The following is a 20045-nucleotide window of genomic DNA, read 5'->3' on the forward strand; positions in this document are numbered from 1 at the left end:
GTATTTTATAAATAATGTTGATGTGGAGTTTGTCAGTGTAGTTTTTACATAGTATAGACCTCAGTTTTATGCCTGGTTTTTGAATAAATTAGGGGTTAGTTGTTCTTTTCTACATTGTTGAATGAAATAGATGTTATATTTTTTATTGATAATTCTTTGATTTAAATTTCTTAGTTTCTTAACGATGGTATGAGCGTGTACTGTTGATAGTGTTGTAAGGTATGCTGGTTTAAACATAATGGTAACAGGTAAGTATATTTTCCAAAAACACCTAAAACAACATCTTTTTTTCAAAGAATTTTCTCACAAAACCATCAACATAATTTCACAAAACAGAAAGTTAAAAAATAATCTTACAAAAAGAGACATTAATTCCATTAAAAACCTAAAACAAGACAAAAACATTAAAATTCTAAAAGCAGATAAAGGAAACGCTATAGTCATAATGAATACGAATGAAAACATAAAAAAAAATAGACGTATCAACTTTTCAGAAATTTATTTTTATTTGAAATTACCATAATTCCAACAACGCTATTTTCCTCACAAATCAGTACAGTTTGTTTATGTTAAACTGTGGCTAAACTTTTTGAGATGAAAGTGTTTTAATTTCATCAATGATTATATTTGGTAGTTAAACAGCTGTCTTCACAGCTCTGGTTCACGTCTTTCAGTGTATGTCCTGAGATGTCAAGATTTCTGCTGAATAATAAAGTAACACTACACTTCTTACAAAAATAAGTTGTAAACTTGAAGAAAGAGAAAACTTAATATTATACAAAAATGTACCTGGAACATATATTTCATATTATTTACTGCTTTTCAGAAAATTTCTTGGATCATTCGTAAATTGTCTTTAGGTGTAGAGTAGTGATGCATTTCAACTTATAATAAAATAAACAAATACGTTTTTCTGCTATCTATTGGTGTAAAGAAAAGTTATAGTTACGAATGCTTATGTGTTGAACAAATTATGTGTTGTAACGATTGTGTACGTTATTTAACCTTTATGTATCCCAGCAGATGTTAGATGAAGTTCTAAAATTATACAGTTGTTATAGATCATGCCATTATTAAGACGACGTATATCACTAGACTTTTGTTTTGTTTGTTTGTTTGTTTTGGAATTTCGCACAAAGCTACTCGAGGGCTATCTGTGCTAGCCGTCCCTAATTTAGCAGTGTAAGACTAGAGGGAAGGCAGCTAGTCATCACCACCCACCGCCAACTCTTGGGCTACTCTTTTACCAACGAATAGTGGGATTGACCGTCACATTATAACGCCCTCACGGCTGGGAGGGCGAGCATGTTTTAGTGCGACGCGGGCGCGAACTCGCGACCCTCGGATTACGAGTCGCACGCCTTACACGCTAGGCCATGCCAGGCCCATCACTAGACTTAACATGTGTGATTGCAAATGTATTATTATTTTTTTTAATTTCGCTGGCTTGAAAATCAGCATACTGTGTTTTTTCAGACAATAAGAAAATTAGCTCGCATTAAAGAAAACTGGCATTTATTCAGTCAGAAGTACTATCAGGATACTCTTTATTCAATTTCCTCTAGCCTTGCTTGAATCTCATTGTAATTTTTGGCGCATAAGCAGTTCAATCAGTAGAATTCCGCTATTAACATTCCCCATTACCAAGAACGAAACAGGAATATTTTCTATAATTTTATCGTTGTAAAGAAACCTAAGGAGTGTTGAAAGTTTCCTTGTTAATAAAAAATTAAATTGATTTATGAACTATTTATATACTGTATTGTTGACGATATATAATTAATATATTGATGTATAACCTTAATGTAAAGCTATTGTACATACTTAAAAGTGTTATACATAAAATATGAAATATTTCTATGAAAGAACTAAAACCTAAGAACTAATTATTCATGATTATAGCAAAAAGTCCCTAGCGGTGCTTTCTAATAAAAAAAAACTTTATTTCATATATCACGAAAGTAACTAACAATAATTTATAACAATAATGTACAGTATCTCGTGAATTAAAGATAATAATAAAATCTAGACTCTTTTCCTAAAATATTTCAAAATTTTGTGATTAGTACAACGAAAACTTATTACACACAAAAAAAATAATCAAAATAAAGTACAAGAAAGTTGAAACTAAACTCCTGCGATTTACTTCAAGAAGTATCACAAATGTTTACAGAAATGTGTAACTTACCCATCAGAAGCAGGTTGGGAACTACTAGGGTTCACAAAGAATGTCTGTACGCAATTCATCAAGAGGGGAGTTAAGACAAACCCTAAAGCCACTATTCCTGTCAGGAGATCTTTCTTAGTGGGAAACCACTGTGAAATGATTGGGTAGTTATTTTAAGAAATGCATATTTGAGCATAAAATTTGAATGTTATGTCATATTATGAGCTTGGAAATAATATTATATGAACTTTATAGTATATGTCATTACTGACAAAGGGCAAAATTTGTATCAGTAAACAATTTAGTATGTTATTGATATAGAGAAATAATACAAAGGATAATTTTTAAAAAATTAAACCTCGTCTACATACTAGTCATAAATGTATAGCGATTCTCAGATATATGTCCCATGTACGTAATATTTTCAGTTTTTGAAATAAAATAGTTTAGTGATATTTTTACATGGTTGGAAATTAAATATTTATGAGGACTTTACTTTCCGTAAATATATCTCTGTGATGACATAATTTCAAAAAATATTGTACTACATGTAACCTCTGTAGCAGTGACTACCGGATGGCCAAAGCAACATACAACGCCCGAAGTATCAACCCTTCCATAAATTATTGTGGTAGCTACAAAGCTATGTTGTATATTCTAGTACTTTACTGCTGTGTCAAAGCTAATAGATAAAAAAGTTTTTTTTTATTATTTGAATAAATATGCCAAACTATTTTGAGGAAGAAACGAAAAAGGTGCAATACATTGCTCATACATTAACATAAAATTAGTTATGAAGCTGTCATTGATGTGTCGGAAAAAAATATATTAACTGCAAAGTCAACATTACCATCTCTACTGCTCAATTACATCACTTTGATCTTTGTTGTACCAACGTAGTACCATTATTTTATTTTTCCTTCTAAAACATTATCAATCACTATCGTTGTTACGTTATCTATATAGTACAATCATATTTCTTCTCCACTTAAAGAAACACCCAGTTTAACTTTTTCTACTCAGTACCAACATATACGATATTTTTCTTTCTTATGTGAAGCTGTTATTATTTCTTCAACCGTTAGTTATGATGTTTTAGATATTGAGTCAAGTACAGTTCCCTGAAACAAAAAACCTGTTTGTTTTTATACTCTTTTTACAGCGAATGCATTCTTTTTTCACTTACGTTCTTCGAAATAATTCACCTGAATTTCCACTGTCCTACCTAGGTTGATTTCCAACGCTATTTAAACTCTTTGAATGTTACTGAGCAATCTCTCTATCCAGTTCTCTGAAATGAAAAAAAATTGCAAACCAATTCAATACTGCATGGTCTCACTGAAATATAAATTTGTCCTTATAGATAATAAATAAAATGATTTATGTCTCGTGAAACAATTAAAAGCTCGTTCAAATATATACAATACCTCATTGCAGTATTCAATCATATTATATTTTTAATGCTGTACTTGTAGTAAAACTGTTATCACTACAGTTTAACCGTTATTTGAATCTGTAATTTTTAGATCTCAAAGAGTTGCGTGTGTTCATACAGAAGTAGTGTCATTTCTTTCTCCAGCTTATTAATCCTTGTCCCAATCAGCACTGAACATAACTTATTTGTTTTGTTTTAAATAATGTATCTAGATGATGAGCTATATCAGCGTATAGCTTCAGACAACAACAATATTAAGGGCATCGTCCAACAAATACTCGTTTCTCACCCAATACTTCGGCCTGTAATGAAAAGATTCATTCTTAGATGGTTCTTTTGACACTACTCCTGCTCTGGTTATCCGGTTCTTCTAAGTGAGGTGATAAGTTCTCCTTATGTAAGGATTTGAAATCAGAATTCCTACATATTGCCTCAAATATAATTTGACCTAATGCTCTTTCATATGAAGAATAACCCTATAGTGTTAAATATTGCGATGTTCTATCCCGAATAGACTTAAAATTTCTTGTAGCGGATTTATGAATGTATATTTATTTTAATATTGATGTTTGTTTTAGTTAAATATTCTGATACAGAAGCAGTGTTTTTTTTTCTTTCTCCAGTTTATTAATCCTTGTTCCCATTCAGCACTGAACATAATTTATTTGTATTTTTTAAATAATTTATGTAGATGATGAGCTATGTCATTGTATAGTTTTAGACAAGGACGATATCAAGAGTAGAGTCCAACATATACATGTACGTGTATCTTACCCAATACTTCGGCCTGTAATGAAAAGATTCAGTCTCGGATGGTTCTTTTGACACTACTCCTGCTCTAATTATCCGGTTCTTGTGAGTGAAATGATAAGTTCTCTTTATGAAAAGATTTAAAATGAGATTCTTACATTTTGCATCAAATATAATTAGACCTAATGTTCTTTGATACGGAAGTATTACCCGTATAGTTTTACCTGTTGCGATTAACTATTCCGAATAGACTCAAAGTTTCTTGCGATGGATTTATGAATGTATATTTATTTTGGTATTGAAGTTTGTGTTAGTTAAGTATATATTTACAAATAGGTGTACATAGTACTTATCAATGTTTATTGCGGAATTCTCACCTACATATTAAATTTGTAAGAATCAACAATATATTATGTGTTAAATACTATTGATTTCTAGTATTGTTGCTAGCTGTACTTTCGACAACTTCGCCTTAAAGTTTATAAATCGAAAAGACAATTTAATGTTGTCGGTTTGCTGCCGTTACTATGTTATAAACCTCGGAAACTGTAAGTGTGATAAATGCTTATGAATCGGGGAGACTACAAAAATCTGACCAGCCGTTAAGTTATCCATACAGATATCAAATCGAAATTTAGTTTACCGTCGGTAAAATGTTCAATTCTAGGCCAGATAGAACACTTAGAATTGTTTGTATATTTGTAACACCACTGTATATAAATTATTATTTGTAATAATCGTTATTATAAACTGTATTATTGTTTATACATAAAATATATTTGCGTTAAGAAAGAACATTTTGTTTGTTAATCTTGTGCCCCCTGCTAGTATAGTTGTAAGTCTACGGATTTACAATGCTAAAGTCAGGGTCTCTATTCCCCTCGGTCGGCTCGGCAGATAGCCAGACTTGGCTTTGCTATAAGAAAACGCAAAATGCATATTATCACTCTTGTTGGCAAATATCATAAATTTGATAGATATCAATATTTAATTAACTTCTAAATCCAAATTAATATTTAACTCAGTGTCACTCTGTTTGAAATTATAATACGTAATAATAAAAAGTCGGAAACTCGTCCGAGATAAATTAAAATGCGTAACGTACTTAACATTTTGGTATCATGGGTACGTATTTACAATGATTAAATTGTTATTTTTAACTGCTCATTCATCCTTTATTCCCTCAGAACATACTGCTGAGTTTAGTTCTACTGGGAAGCAACGAAACAAATTCAAAACCGGTAAAATACAATTGTATAACAAAAACTTTATATTAACTTCCTACGCTTCGTGCAAAAGCTTTTCGTAAGGTAGTTTTAAACTGTGTTACAAAGAGAAAAACCTTACATGAATCATTGAAACATTAGAATGTATAGAGTTATTCTAAATTACGTACGTGGTGCGTGTTGCAGTGAACAAAATATTACAAGAAGCATTTTTGAAGTAGTTCTACAAACAATTTTCAAAATGATTGTGTGTGTGTGTGTGTGTTTTAAAAAAATCCACATCAGGCTGTGGGAAATCGAACGCCTGATTTTAGCATTGTAAATCCGAAGATTTACGGCTGTCGCGGAAGGGTTTGTTTGTTTGTTTTTGAATTTTGCGCAAAGCTACTCGAGGGCTATCTGTGCTAGCCATCCCTAATTTAGCAGTGTAAGACTAAAGGGAAGGCACCACCTCCCGCTTACTCTTGGGCTACTCTTTTACCAACTCTTTTAGCAAATGTTATGCTCTTTTTGAGCATTAGGAACGGAAATATTCATGGCTGTTTCTCGTCTATAACAACAAAATTTTGACATGTAGTAAACAAATTTATGTGTAACACAGAAGACAGGCTTATATAATGGTGTACAAGTGCTTGAAAAAGAATGTACAGAATCATATTGACAATGGATCACCAAGCTAATTGCAAATACTAGTGCAATCTGAACATGTAATGAAAACATTCATATTTCTCATTCAACATTTCAATATTTAATTTGAGTCTTTAATAAGTTTCTTATTAACAGCTTTGGTACGGAGAATGCATTGTAGTTTACTTTGGGCATAGCTTTACAACCCATCACTATTGGTAAAAACCTTTTTGTAGAAAAAATTAACAGTTCTACTACACGATTATCATATTGTTGTTGTTTTATAACCAATGCTGATTTTCTTCCACTCTACTGTCTCTTAGAAACAGCTCTGAACCCGTTCTTGTACGAAGATAATGATCAGAGACGTTTGTAATGAATATTACCTTTGAGTCTACCTTTATTTCTGTTGTCACAGTAGTTAGAAAGCTTTTTGGAGACTTGCAAATGAAAATACCCGGTACAATATACCGTATTTAAGATCAGTAAACTAATTTCTTGTTCATTAATATCTTTAAGCATTTCTTTGTTTTGTTTATAACATAAGTATTTGGTGGGTGATAGACGTATCTTGTCAGTTGGAATGTCAGAAAGTATATTTTACCACTTTTTCATTTTTATATACGTTTCCATCGTTGAAATACATCATACACTCTTCCAGTTACTAGAGATAATAAACAGTTACATGAACAAACGATTTCTTAATAGCATATGAGAAAAAAACCTTAATCTTCTTTTTATCATATATTCATTACCAACTCGTCGTAGGAGAATGAATTTCTCTACAGGTTTACGGTACCCAGACACCTGGTGTGTACTGGGCCTTCAACTTCTAGTGATTAGTGTAAAAGATCATCTAAAGAAAGTAAGTTTCTTCTAACATATCATCATCTTCAGCTTGAAAAAGCACGTTAAGGCGAAGGTGTATATACCTTACAGTCATATTAATAACCATGGATATTTCGTCAATGATAACTAAGTCCACAGTATGAAACTTTTCACATACAATTTTCAGGGCATCATCAGATATCGGCTAATATTGTGGCATCTTTCTACCTTTACTGACAGCATTAGCATTCAGTGAGTAGTTAACTTATTAATATTAAATGTACCAATACCTGTTGGTACTGCAACGACATTTTTACCAATTGCTGATTGAACCCATACTTTAATAGTTTTTTATTAAAAAATCCTGTCAATACTGGCATTGGAATATGGATCAACATTTGTTTGGGTTTCTATAATAGTTTTGATCTTGTTGATCACTTTCAGTTGGACCTCAGTCAACTTTCTAATAATCTCATACACATCTAATTGTTTATCAGAGTGAATTGTTTAAAATTTTCAAATTCTGTGGATTTAATTAAAAATACATTATGCACGAGGAATAATTCTTTAAATTACTGTACATACATGAAATTATGTTTTTAAGTTACAAAACACTTTCTTGAAAAACAGAAAACAAACTAAAATCTTAGAATGTCTTTATGCATAACAATGACTTTAGGTCTTAAACGGTGCTTTCTAAAGATTTTATCTTAACTGATCTAAAAATTTTACTTCGTGTACTGTCTAAAATAATTAACACTGGATTACATACAATCACGAAGTTTAGATTCTTTTCTTCCAAGATCTTCAAACATTTGTGATCAATATAATGAAAAATAGCATCTAAGAGAAAAAGAAGTAAAGAATTTGATGATTTATCAAAGTACAGGTGAAATAAGGTACGAGAAAGTTAAAACAAATAGTCTGTGTTTTACATCAAGCATCATGTAAATTCACAGACACGTGTAACTTACCCATCAGGAGCAGGTTGGAAGTTACAAGGATTCATAAAGAAAGTCTGTTCATTATTCATTAATAGAGAAGTTACAGCCATCCCTGATGCAACTATTCCTGTCACGAGACTCTTTCTGTTTGGAAACCACTACGAAAGCAATTCGTAAATTATTTTTTTACTTGTCTTATTTAAATACGGAAGTTAAACGTTATATCATTTTACAAGACTGGAATAATATAATATATATATATATCTAATTTGTGGACAGTAGTGGCAATGGTCAGCATTTGTATAAGAAATTTTATCTAGTATCTTACAAATGTATAAGAATTATACAAGAGTTTAGAGGAAAGTAAAAAGAAATTGCGTCTACATATTAGTGATACCGGTATCTAGATTTAGAAGACTAAAAATTAGAACACGCTCATGAAAGCTGTTACAAGTACAGTTTAAATTAAGAACTTCAACATTTCATCTGGTTTGAAGATTTAACTAATTATACATTATGTGAAAGTTCAGGCTATGGACGTTGTTATTTATAAAAAATGTATTTACTTTCAAAGAGGACATTTAATTGTTAAAATATAACAGTTAAACAATACTTTTTAAATTATTGTAAGGTGAAATTAAACATTTAAAACAGTCTTTCATGTTTCTGTCTATATATTTCTATAACGATGTGTTACAAAAATAATTGTACTTACCTCTATAGCGGTTGCAAGAGGGTGACAAAAGCAACAGAGAAATCCCAAAGAACCAACGACTCCATAAGTGTTTATGGTAGCTATCAGGCTATGTTGTACACTTCAGTACGTCACTGCTATGCCAAAGCTAACGCATCAAAATTATTGTTTTTTTAGTTTTCTTCAACGTGAGTAAATGTGTCACGATATATGAAAAAATGTATAAAAGTTACAAAGACATTACACTCACATTAACATAAAATATATTAGTGTAAAGCTGTCGTTGTGATTTCGAAAAAAGAAAGATAATAAATGAAAAGACGAGATTCCATCTATACTATTATTTTTTTATATAATTTTGCTCTACCAGCTGCACAACGATTATTTTAAATTTTCTTTTCAAACATTATCGCTATTTTGTTTCTTTATCAATATAGCTTATTAATCTTTCTTCTCCACTGCCATCTTTATCGCACTATTGTCTTTGTTTTCCTTGAGTGAAGGTGTTTTAACTTCCTTGTTTTGGAGCATTTTAAACACTATAATTTCAAGTACATTTTACGTAATGATAAGATTGGTTGTTTTTATTATATTGTGCTTCTCTCTTTTGACAACATTAGCATTCATTATTCACATATAATTTTCAAGATAAATCATTAACATTTTCTTGGTTTCTTTCTGGGGCGATGTGCAGTGTTACTCAAACTCTTTGCTATTTAGTTTTCTAGAATGCTAAAAAATCGATAAACCAATTCAATGTTGTATGATCCCACTGAAATGTGAACTTTTGTCTATACAGCTAGTAAAGGAACTGGCTTATGTCTTGTAAAATTAACACTGGCTTTTACCGAAGTATACAACGTTTTTATATACTATGCTATAGTAGACAATTTTTATGTAGTATTTATTGTAGAAATGTTATCACTACAAAATAGCTGGTATTTTAATATAAAGTTTATGGATCCTTATGGGTTGGGTGTATTAATACAGAAATAGTTTCAGTTTACTACAGTTTATGAAATGCATGCTCAGAATCAATATTCCAACAAAACTTATTTGGTTTTTGAAACAATTTAATAATTTACAAGGGCGATGGTCTGTGTCAGAAGATAGGTAATAGTAAAAGTATGGTTCACAAAATACTCTTACTTCACCCAATTTCTTTTGTGTGACTGATTAAGAATAGCTTCAGTCCAAGATGGTTCTTTGAGCATAACCTCTCTGCTGGAAATATGTATCAGGAAATAATATATTGACAGAATAATTCACATTAACTGGTATTCGGCTTGATGTTATCTTTCTTGAACCAATATAGAACTTTCGTAAGCGTTATTAGAGTTATTCTCTTATGTAATAAATTATCTAAGTAGATGAGTACGATGTTCCAGAGTAGATCGGAAGACAACACTCAGTTAGTAGACAGTATGTACCAGATACATTGCTTAATATAAAGAACAAATTGCTACAATTCGTCATTTTGTAGAAAAAAACATCTTTTCTCTACTTAGTGCATTGGTTTGCTTTGGGCAATGTCCATACAAAACACGAAATAATGTAAACTATTTCATCCTGGCATACCACTCAAATTATAATAAATCCCTAACCGAGGAAAAGTATCCTTCTCTCTGATTTAATTCACCTTATAGTAATCGATGCAGAATCTTGTGGGTCATCCTTTCGTTTTCACAAGTGCAGTAAATGACACCTAGAAACTAGTACTTGGTTCTACCGCTCCTTGATTCATGATGTCAAGTTCCTTGAAAGTCACAACTTGTTTTATATCTGAGCTGTAACTCCAAAATCAATATTAAAATGTATTTTAATTGGCCTATAAGAGAATGTATCTTCATATCCTATAAGCATTGAATAAGTTACGTATGTAGCACTGATAAATTTTAATGTTTCTACAGTTTTGGTCATACGGCTTTTAAAGATGAGGTGGTAAGCTGTCTTCAGGTTAGATTTGATATCACACTACATTTTGCGTTAAAAATGATTACACCTGATGTTCTCTGATATGAAATAGTGCTGTCTGTATAGTTTAACTGTCTCATCTAGACTTGTCCAAATTCGTAGTTCTAATTATGATCATTTTATTTTCTAAGCCCATAGAAATTCTTAACACCATAAACTTCATAAGACGTATTGCAAAATTAAGTCTATATGCTATACCTACCATACCTATTATCAGAGCCCTATTAGTTTCTTTATCTTCAGGGCTCTTGATAAATTTTCTAGATTACGTAAACGGTAACCTGACCAACAAATTATTTACCATACTTCATCCTGTGAGGCTCAGTTCCATATTCCCTCAAAATTCCTTTCTTACATTGTGTTGTCATCTTCAATGTTCAAGTTTACTAGAAGATCTCTTGCATGCCATCAAAATAATCTCATAGCTTTCACTACTATTATAAAGTGTCCTATAAGTAGGTATTATTTGAAAAAAATGTTATCAGTTTAAATCTATGTAATGATAAAAAATTAATATATTTATCCAATAAAGGTTTACTACTGCCAAGTTATCTTTAAGGCCTAATTTCAATTACCTTAACTTTTCAACGTCAACTTCGAAACGAATGCAGGTATAACTTACTTATAAACGTACTATTGTAGAATTTTACGGCTGATTTATCGAGTAACTGAATGGAAAAATAATTACCATAATTCTCACTTCTAATATTAAATAATTTTCCTAACTCTGATATAACTGAGCTTAATCATCACTGATGACTAATTTATAACGCACATTTGTTTCTACATACTCCACGAAGCTTCTCGATTTTTAACTCTTTTGAACTTTTTCGATTATAACGTTATTCGTAATCCAGTAAATTTCGGAACAGAAAACAAAATCATAATATATTAACTTCTTCAGAAATACATGTTGGAATTCGCACGATGACATTTAAAAGCTGCATATTGAGCAACTTATGGTTTATTGGTTGGTTGATTTAATCCAACGTTTGTCATTTTCAAGGTGTCTTAATTGTCTGCTCTTTTAATTTTACTCAGATTAAGTTTCGCAACCCTCAAGGCAGCATGACAAGAAAAACATTCGTCTGATGTTTCTCTATGACTTCAAACTTGAGCGTAAAACTACCGAAACTACACGGAACTTCAACCAAGCATTCAGTCTTGAATCTATTACTGAACGTACAGTGCAACGTTGGTTCCAAAGGTTTCGACATATGAGATGAAATTCTTTAAGATCATGGATCTTAAAGATCGCGGAAGGAAACCATCCTTAGATGAAAACACATTAAGGGAAGCAGTTGAAATAGACCCTCGCACAACAGTACGTGAGCTGGCAGAAAAGCTAGGCACAAGCAAATCAAGCATTGCCAACCATCTGAGTGCGATTAAAAAAAGAGAAAAAGTTGGAAAAGAATGAGCTGACTGAAGGTCATCTAAATCAGCGTTACGAGACCTGTCAATGATGACGCTCCAAAATTGATCGAACTGGTAATCGAGGGTCTGCCTCATCCACCTTATTTTCCAGATCTTTTCTCTGCGAAATTTCATTTTTTCAAGCCCTTTGACAACTTTTTGAATGATAAACGCTTTGAAAACCAAACAGCTGCAGAGGAAACTTTCAGAATGTTCATTGATTTCAGAAACTCTGATTTTTACGACAGGGACATAAACAAAATCTTTACTCATTGGCAAAAGTGCATGTGTTGGTACTTACTTTAATTAAAACATATTTTACAATACTGGTTCATGCTTTTCCAAACTAAGCAGCTCAAAAACGTTTATTTATGGGTTCTAATAGTATCCAGCAATGAATTTACTCAATAACTAAGGACTAATAGTTTCTTAAATGATTCGATATCCATTAGCACATAAAATATGAATGTCTGATCCAAATCCTGGGAACGATATTAAATATTCCTATTTCCTTTGCTCTTCGTGAAAAGTTCAAACTAATTGGTTCCATTAGTTCCATACGTTCCATTATATTTTAGAACAACAGATGTATAATCCATACAAAATAAGAAATAACTTTTTATAAGATAAGAAACAAGGAATTTTTCAAGAATCCTGTTGCTATTAGTCTAAAATCAAGGTTTTGATCATTATCAGCAAATACCAGTATGTAAAATTTATCACTTGTCCAAAACTTAGTTAATAAACAAGTGCCTGTCTCGGAAATGCTTTTAACGATATAAAATAAATAGCAATAATAATAGTTTTAATAAATAAAGGAATCAAGAAAAGAAAAACATAATTACAAAAATAACTACACAGTCTTTCGAATTCAAACTAATTCAAGCTAAATAATAGTATGGAGATAATAATTTGTTCTAATTAGATCTTGTGCTCCAAACAAGTTATGGTTAAGGAAGAGTTTATCTTCAACGGTTTGATCATGAGATTACATCTCATGTTGACTAGTTAATTTACAGATACTTTCACAACATTAATTTAAATACGTCATTTCAATGGGAAACTCGTGTCTGTTTATATTAAATAAATATACACTGAATTTCATCTTCCTGTAGCTAGAAGGTGAGTTAGCACTCTAATACAACTAAAACATGATAGAAGGAATGACAGATTAATGGTAAAGAAAACCACAATATTATAAAAGTTGCTTTCTCGTAACATGCACAAAAAATGTAGGGACGTGTATGATTATATTTCCTTACACTCACAAGGAGAGTACCATACATGTACAACGTAAACAGGAGCGTATAGGGTTATATTTGTATACACGGACACTAAGATACATAAACGCCTAAAAAGTAATGATAAATGTTTAAATTTTAGCTTCATAAAACTAAATTACGTTATAATTCCCCCTGGATTTTAGTAAAATTGTGTTCTTCTCTTTCGCTTAAGTCTCAAATTGTGTCTCTGTGTTAAGTAAATATTAATATGGCTTTAATTACTTACAAATGCATTGTCATTGAATATTAATATAATTTACATCTACGAATTTTACAGGCTTTTGAAATTGTGTTTATCAGTTATTATTATTAAATACATATATAAGTGTGTATATTACCTAAAAATACAGGAACCAATAATCATGGTCCAACGACGGCCAATGACCCCACCTAGTTTGCCTCCAAAATAAAGGAGTGAAGGTGTAGCGATAAACGTATAAAAATCCAACTAGTTTCTTCATATGTTGTGTCTTTCTTGACTCTTTGCTTCAGGTAAGAAGTTAAGTAAGGAGTGAGGTTTCTAAATGTTTGTATTGTACCGATTGCCAGATAAATCAGGAAGCATCCACCAACTGATATATAGGGTCGAACTTCCATTCTGCTAACTTTTCTATGTGAAAAATGATAGTGCTTTATAGTTTCGACAACTGTAGAAACACATTAATACATATGATAATTTCGTTTATTGAGAATGCCCTAATTAAACATGCAATTGCAACTGAAAATTGTTTCTCCAATACCAGTTTTAACTTCGCTTCTATTTTCTTGCAACAGTTGTTCGGTATTACAGAATTATATTTGGAAAGGAAGAATAAAAATGAGGTCAAAATATACTTTCCAACTAGAAAAGCAAATAACATAAAATATAAAAAGTTTTCACAGTATCTGTCAATTTCAAGAATTATGTTAAATAATACAAACGATTATGCTGTTTACATTATCACACTTAGAACTTGATACATTGTTCATAGGGTTTACGACTCGGACATTTGATGGCATTCCATAACAATAGCATAAGTAAAACATTCTTATGAAGAGTAGTAGGACCTAGAGTCTTTAACAGTTCTGGTAAATATAAGATCAGAAGACGTTATTTCAACTAGTATAGTCTTAACATCGGCCCTGGAAACAGAAAATATCATATAGAAGCGCACTTAGAAACACAATTGATGCAGAAAGAAACCTATCATATAACAATCTAGGTAACATAGGACTTATGTAATTTGAAACAGAATTATAAGTGTAAACGTGTATTTTGTATTCGTTTTTAAAAGTTATGTAAACATGTTGAGAAAATATTACAGTTGTAAACATAAAAAATCTATTTATATAGTTTAGTCTTATTACTTTCTTTTAATTCAGTAAAAATAAACTCTTGCGAAAGATTTGAAAGTCATTATAGTAATGTAAGAAAAAAAAAAAGAGTGAAAATAACATCTAAAATGTGAACTTAATCCCACAGGTATATATTTATTTATTATTTAGCAAATTGTTACAAAACGTAGAATCACAATACAGTATTTCGAAAAATGAGCCATTAATATTCCCCATGGAAGCCGAGAATCACAACAAGCGATGCATTTAAGATCTCAAAAGATCCGACACTATCACACACATCAATAGAGTGTTTGACGATAGTTTTGTTAAAATAAGTTGTGTAAGGTTTACTTCACTTTGCTGCACAGAACTTTGTTACAATTACAGTCGAGATCGGAGATGGCGTGATCATAACGTAATTCCGCATAATAGGAAGCGAGGTAATAGATGATGTATCTAGTTATTTATGTACGTGTAAACAGTGAAATGATATGAAAGATAAGACATTGCAGTTCATATAATTGAATATGCAGTGTAATAACATCAGATTAGATCAGGAGATTTTGCTAGTTTAGTAGAATGTTAGGTTCAACGTGAATAATCTAAAAGAAAAATGGAACGTATAAAACTAAAAATGACTTAGAAAGTGAAACATTATACAACTAACAAAAGCAAATACATACCTAAATAAATAAATGAAAGACCCGGCATGGCCATATGGGGGCGTTATAACGTTCAGTCAATCCCTATTCTCGTTGGTAAAAGAGTAGCCCAACAGCTGGTGGTGGGTGGTGATGCCTAGATACCATCCCTTTAGTCTTACACTGCTAAATTAGGGACGGCTAGCTCGGATAGCCCTCGTGTAGCTTTGCACAAATATTCAGAAACAAACAAACAAGCCTAAAAAAACCCGCTTATCATAAAAGGAATATTATTAATCTGATAAACAATGTACCTTAAAATTGAATACATATATATTAAGTTATTTTTTAATATTGAGAAATTATCGAAGTAGAAATGTTTAAGAAAAAGTTTAAAAGATAAAACTTTAAGGTTTTAATTCTTACTGTTCTGTATTATTTGGAGCACACACAAAAAATCTACTTACGTATTATTTCTTTTTTCCTTTATTATTTTGTGAAATAGAAAAAACGTAGAAGATATTTTACAAAGTAAGCTTTAATCTTCACACAACATAATGCACCTAACCTAAGAAACATCTTTAGTTCACTGGAATGAAAGCAATTTTCTTTTATCTTACAATTATTCTACTTGTGCGCATACTCATTATTTAATTGGTTTAGATGCACATATGTAAGGCTCGCGAGTAAACACAGATGGCTTCAATAATTAATTCAAGTGCAATCCTGTCTTATACGTTTATCCACATTCCCCTACATATTAGAACAAAAATAAAATTGAGTGAAGTAACCATTTTCCTATAAAACATTGATATTAAAACACATTAAAAATATAGAAAAGGGGGAGTAATGATAAAATTTGTACGTGAAAGAAAAAGTCACTTTCTGTAAATTTTATATGAAACACAAAAATCTAACCAACTTGAGCTGGCTAATCTTTCATTAGTTATGTGTAATTCAATTGTATTAGAGAAAGAACAGTTCGAAACGAAAATTAATTATACACTACTCAAGAATAGATTGAAAAGTGTAAAACTGTTGCCTTCAGTTTTACATTTGTTACTTTATACGTGTGATGAACAAGTACGAACTTTCTATCATGTATAAGAAAATTATTCACGTTATAATTATATGTTGGTAAATCAGCAACAAGTTTCGGTGCTTATACCGATAACTTTTGAGAATTGATAATTATAGTGTCACAGTGCAAACAGCCCATATGAGTAGTTGATAGGAAGGAAAGGAAATTGCATGGCCAGCCATCAAAAGATGAATGGCATGTATGTTAATCTAAAGCAGTGGTTCCCAACCAGGGTGCGAGATAACATTTCAGTTTTTTGTTTATATTAACGGTACTGTCCTATATATTCAAAAATTACGTTCGATTTTTATTTCTGATTTTTCTTGTTACAGACGTAGCTTTTTACCTTGTTACGATAAACTATTGTTTGTACCGTCACCGGCGCATACCGAAATCCTAATGTACACCTGTAAACAAACAACACACGAAACGTAAACGTGACCTAAATACTCGGCACAACTAATTAGGTTACGTTTCTGAACGCCTTCTTAAAGTGTCTATTATTTATTTATGTTATGTATTCACGTGATCGTGACTCGAGAAACTTCCAGAAGTATCCAGAATTAATCGATGACGTCATGTGACTTATATTCGAGAATGTTTTAGATTCTAGGTCCTTTAACATTTATCATCGTCTTACCACTCGAGACTCTCCAGGGTATTACCGTTACCTCTATAATAATTTTTGTAATGGTGAACTTTGCGTAAATATAGGGTAAATGTAGAATAAAACAAAACTATATAAAGATCATAATTTATTGAAGATGTTACAAATAAATGACCTTGAGAAGTGCTACAAGTACTAATAATTGCAAAATCCATGGGATTACTGAACATCATACAAAACCTACTTATTCACTCAGTGTGAGAGTTGATATTGTTTTGCAGCCATAAGTACATCAAATTGAGGAGCAGTGCTTGACAGACAACATCTCATGTCGGCGTCAATCACAAGCCTATTGCGTGCCGTTGTTTTCAGAGCCATCATTGCTGATAATCCAGCTTTGAAGCAATAGGTCGAGGAGGGCTGGATCAGCATAGTCAGTGCACGCAACGAAAGAAGAGAATAGTCGTTCTTCAGTTTTGCCCAAAATGTAGGAAGCTCTTGTTCAGAAAAATCGGCTTTCATCTGAGTATCCTCACGAATTAGAAGAAATTCTACCTTGGCAACAACATCAGTATCACTGATGGTACTCTCCTTCACTGAAAAGGGTCTGAAGATCCACACATCAGTACAGCGGTCATCCAATCCTGGGAAGTAACTTTCGATGGCGTCATTACTGCCAGAAGATGAGCTGAGATATCTTCAAGGAAACTGCATTCATTTTCTGGCATAGAAGCCAGGATAGTTGTCATCTGAGGGAAGAACGTTGTGTCACCGTCCTGAACTCATTTCTGATAAAGTTGAATCTTACACTTGAACGCTGCCACTTTGTCACGAACTGTGTGCAAGATTTCCTTGGAGTGAAATGTTCAGGGAATTCACCTTAGAGAATAAATAAGCTAGGTAGGCAATCTTTGTTACGAAATGGTCATCTTGCATCTTTTCATAAAGAAGATTTTCTTTCGAGGTACAACCTTGTTCCAACAGCATCGTTATTTCCTCTTGAAGTTGTAGCACCCGATTCAGAACCTTGCCACGTGAGAGCCAACGTGCCTCCGTGTGAAACAGAAGAACAAAGAAGTCAACGCCCAGATTTTCACAAAACATTTTAAAAACTCTTGAAATTTTTGCGCTCCCTCGGATATGATTCACAACCTTCACAACGTCTGTGAGCACTTCTTGAAGTTCAAGTGGGAGAGTCTTCGAATCATGCAATGAGTGAACGAGACATGCGGAGCGACATTCTTCACGAAGGCTTTGAAGCCGAATTTGCAACAAATCATGGAAGGAGCCCCATCTGTACACAGACCAACAAGTACTTCCCAACTCAGCCCATGTTTAAGGAGAAAGATTTCTAGGATTTTGAAAATCTCTTTTCCACGAGTTGTTGGGGGCACTGGCTCAGAGAACAAGCACTCCTCCTTCATAACTTCTCTGTCAAGATAGCAAACATAAACAATGAGTTGGAAACACGAGGCAACATCTGTCAACTCATCCAGTTGCAATGAATACACAGGACTACTCTTCACAGCAGTCACAACTTACAGCAGAATATCCTCATTCATGTCCGAGATCCGACTTTTAACTTATAATTCGATAGAAAAATTGCCCTCAACTGGTGTTCCTGCTGTTTTCCAAGAATTGCCTTCGTTGCTTCCAAAGTGCAAAGCTTATTCAGATCTTCACCAATGGTATGAGACTTCTTGGTCTGAGCAATTTTTAGAGCAATTCTGTATGAAGCCTCCAACGCTGCTTTGTTCTGACGAGCGAAGTGACAAGTGGAGTCCATGCAACTGGCCTTTAGAGAATCTTCTTTTCGCTTGAAATAGTCCAAGCTTTTGTTCACCACTTGGCTGTGAAGAGACACAAAATGCACCTTCAGTTTGCTTGGCTTCATACTTTTATGACTCAAAACCTTTCCGCAAACGACGCACATTGCGAACAGAAAACAGAAGTGTATCTGCAAAGAAAATAAAATTTCGCATCAGAAACTCGCAGACATGAAGATAAAATAAAAAATAAATAATAATAGTAAAATAAATAACTTCACTCGATTTTGTGTAGACAAAAATAGCGCTTTTTGTGTGAAAAGTGTCTTGTGTGTCTGCAGTATGGCGCTATACTCCTCAGGAAGTTTTGGATAGAATTTTAACGCTGATTAGTGAGGATAGTGGGGATGAATCACATCGTGATTCTGACACGGACTCTAATTCGAATTTAGTGCATGAAGGTGAAGCACTTGCTCTGAGCGGCAAATTTTAGGGGCGCAAAAATTGTTAGATAAAAAATTATAACACAATGAATAAAAGGTCATGACCTCAAAAATATTCAAGTGATATTTAATAAAGTATTGAGGTGAAAGTTGACTTCATAGAAGTGAAAGCCAGTGCTTCAGAGTCGGAGTCGCGGAGTCAAAACAGTTTTATAGGAGTCAGAGTCGGAATCGATATTTCACTAATGAATTAGTCAAAGACTTTTGAAATATATATATATATTTACGAAATATTTTTTTATTTTTATAAATTAAATAAAAAGTCAATATATATACATTATATATATATAGTATGGTAAAATTCTATCTCTCTTCCTAATTTAATATAAGTATTGTGGACAAATTAATTCTCCTTTTAATTGCTGAGGTTTATCAGGCAACGTTTATGATGGTCAAATGAATTAAGGCAGAAATATCCTGAGATTCAATTATTTCAAGACCTAATTATCTTGAGGGCGAATTCCGTTGAGACCGAATTGTTCAGAGGTCAAATTATTTTGCCAAAAATTTTCCGCTTCCAGTATATATATGTATATATACTGAGAAAATATACTAATTACGAAGGAAACTTTGATATTTAAATTTTAAGTTCGATGTATTAATATTATATAGTTAAAAAATTTAAGCAATTCAAAACGTTTTAATATATGAAAATGTTTACTCAATATTAGACAGGTGGTTGCGCAACAAGCATCTCGACGCGGTTCAACTGCCGCACTTTAAGGTGTTTCTCATTGGTGTGCAGTTACAGGCATTTGTCACAAAAACTACAAACTGCTTTATTAT

At 32.2% G+C, this 20045-nt stretch overlaps 1 long non-coding RNA gene across 1 annotated transcript; it reads right to left on the reverse strand.

Moving 5' to 3' along the window:
* Positions 1–548: 548 nt before the first annotated feature.
* On the reverse strand, positions 549–12719 carry LOC143258179 (uncharacterized). Its single transcript, XR_013032177.1, has 5 exons — positions 8693–12719; positions 8008–8135; positions 3354–3458; positions 2189–2316; positions 549–702 (listed from the first exon to the last, which is right to left on the reverse strand). It is a non-coding gene; the product is annotated as an uncharacterized LOC143258179 (long non-coding RNA).
* Between the last annotated feature and the right edge of the window lie 7326 nt (positions 12720–20045).

The sequence above is a fragment of the Tachypleus tridentatus genome, chromosome 7, assembly GCF_004210375.1.
Source record: "Tachypleus tridentatus isolate NWPU-2018 chromosome 7, ASM421037v1, whole genome shotgun sequence".
Taxonomy (NCBI): domain Eukaryota; kingdom Metazoa; phylum Arthropoda; class Merostomata; order Xiphosura; family Limulidae; genus Tachypleus; species Tachypleus tridentatus.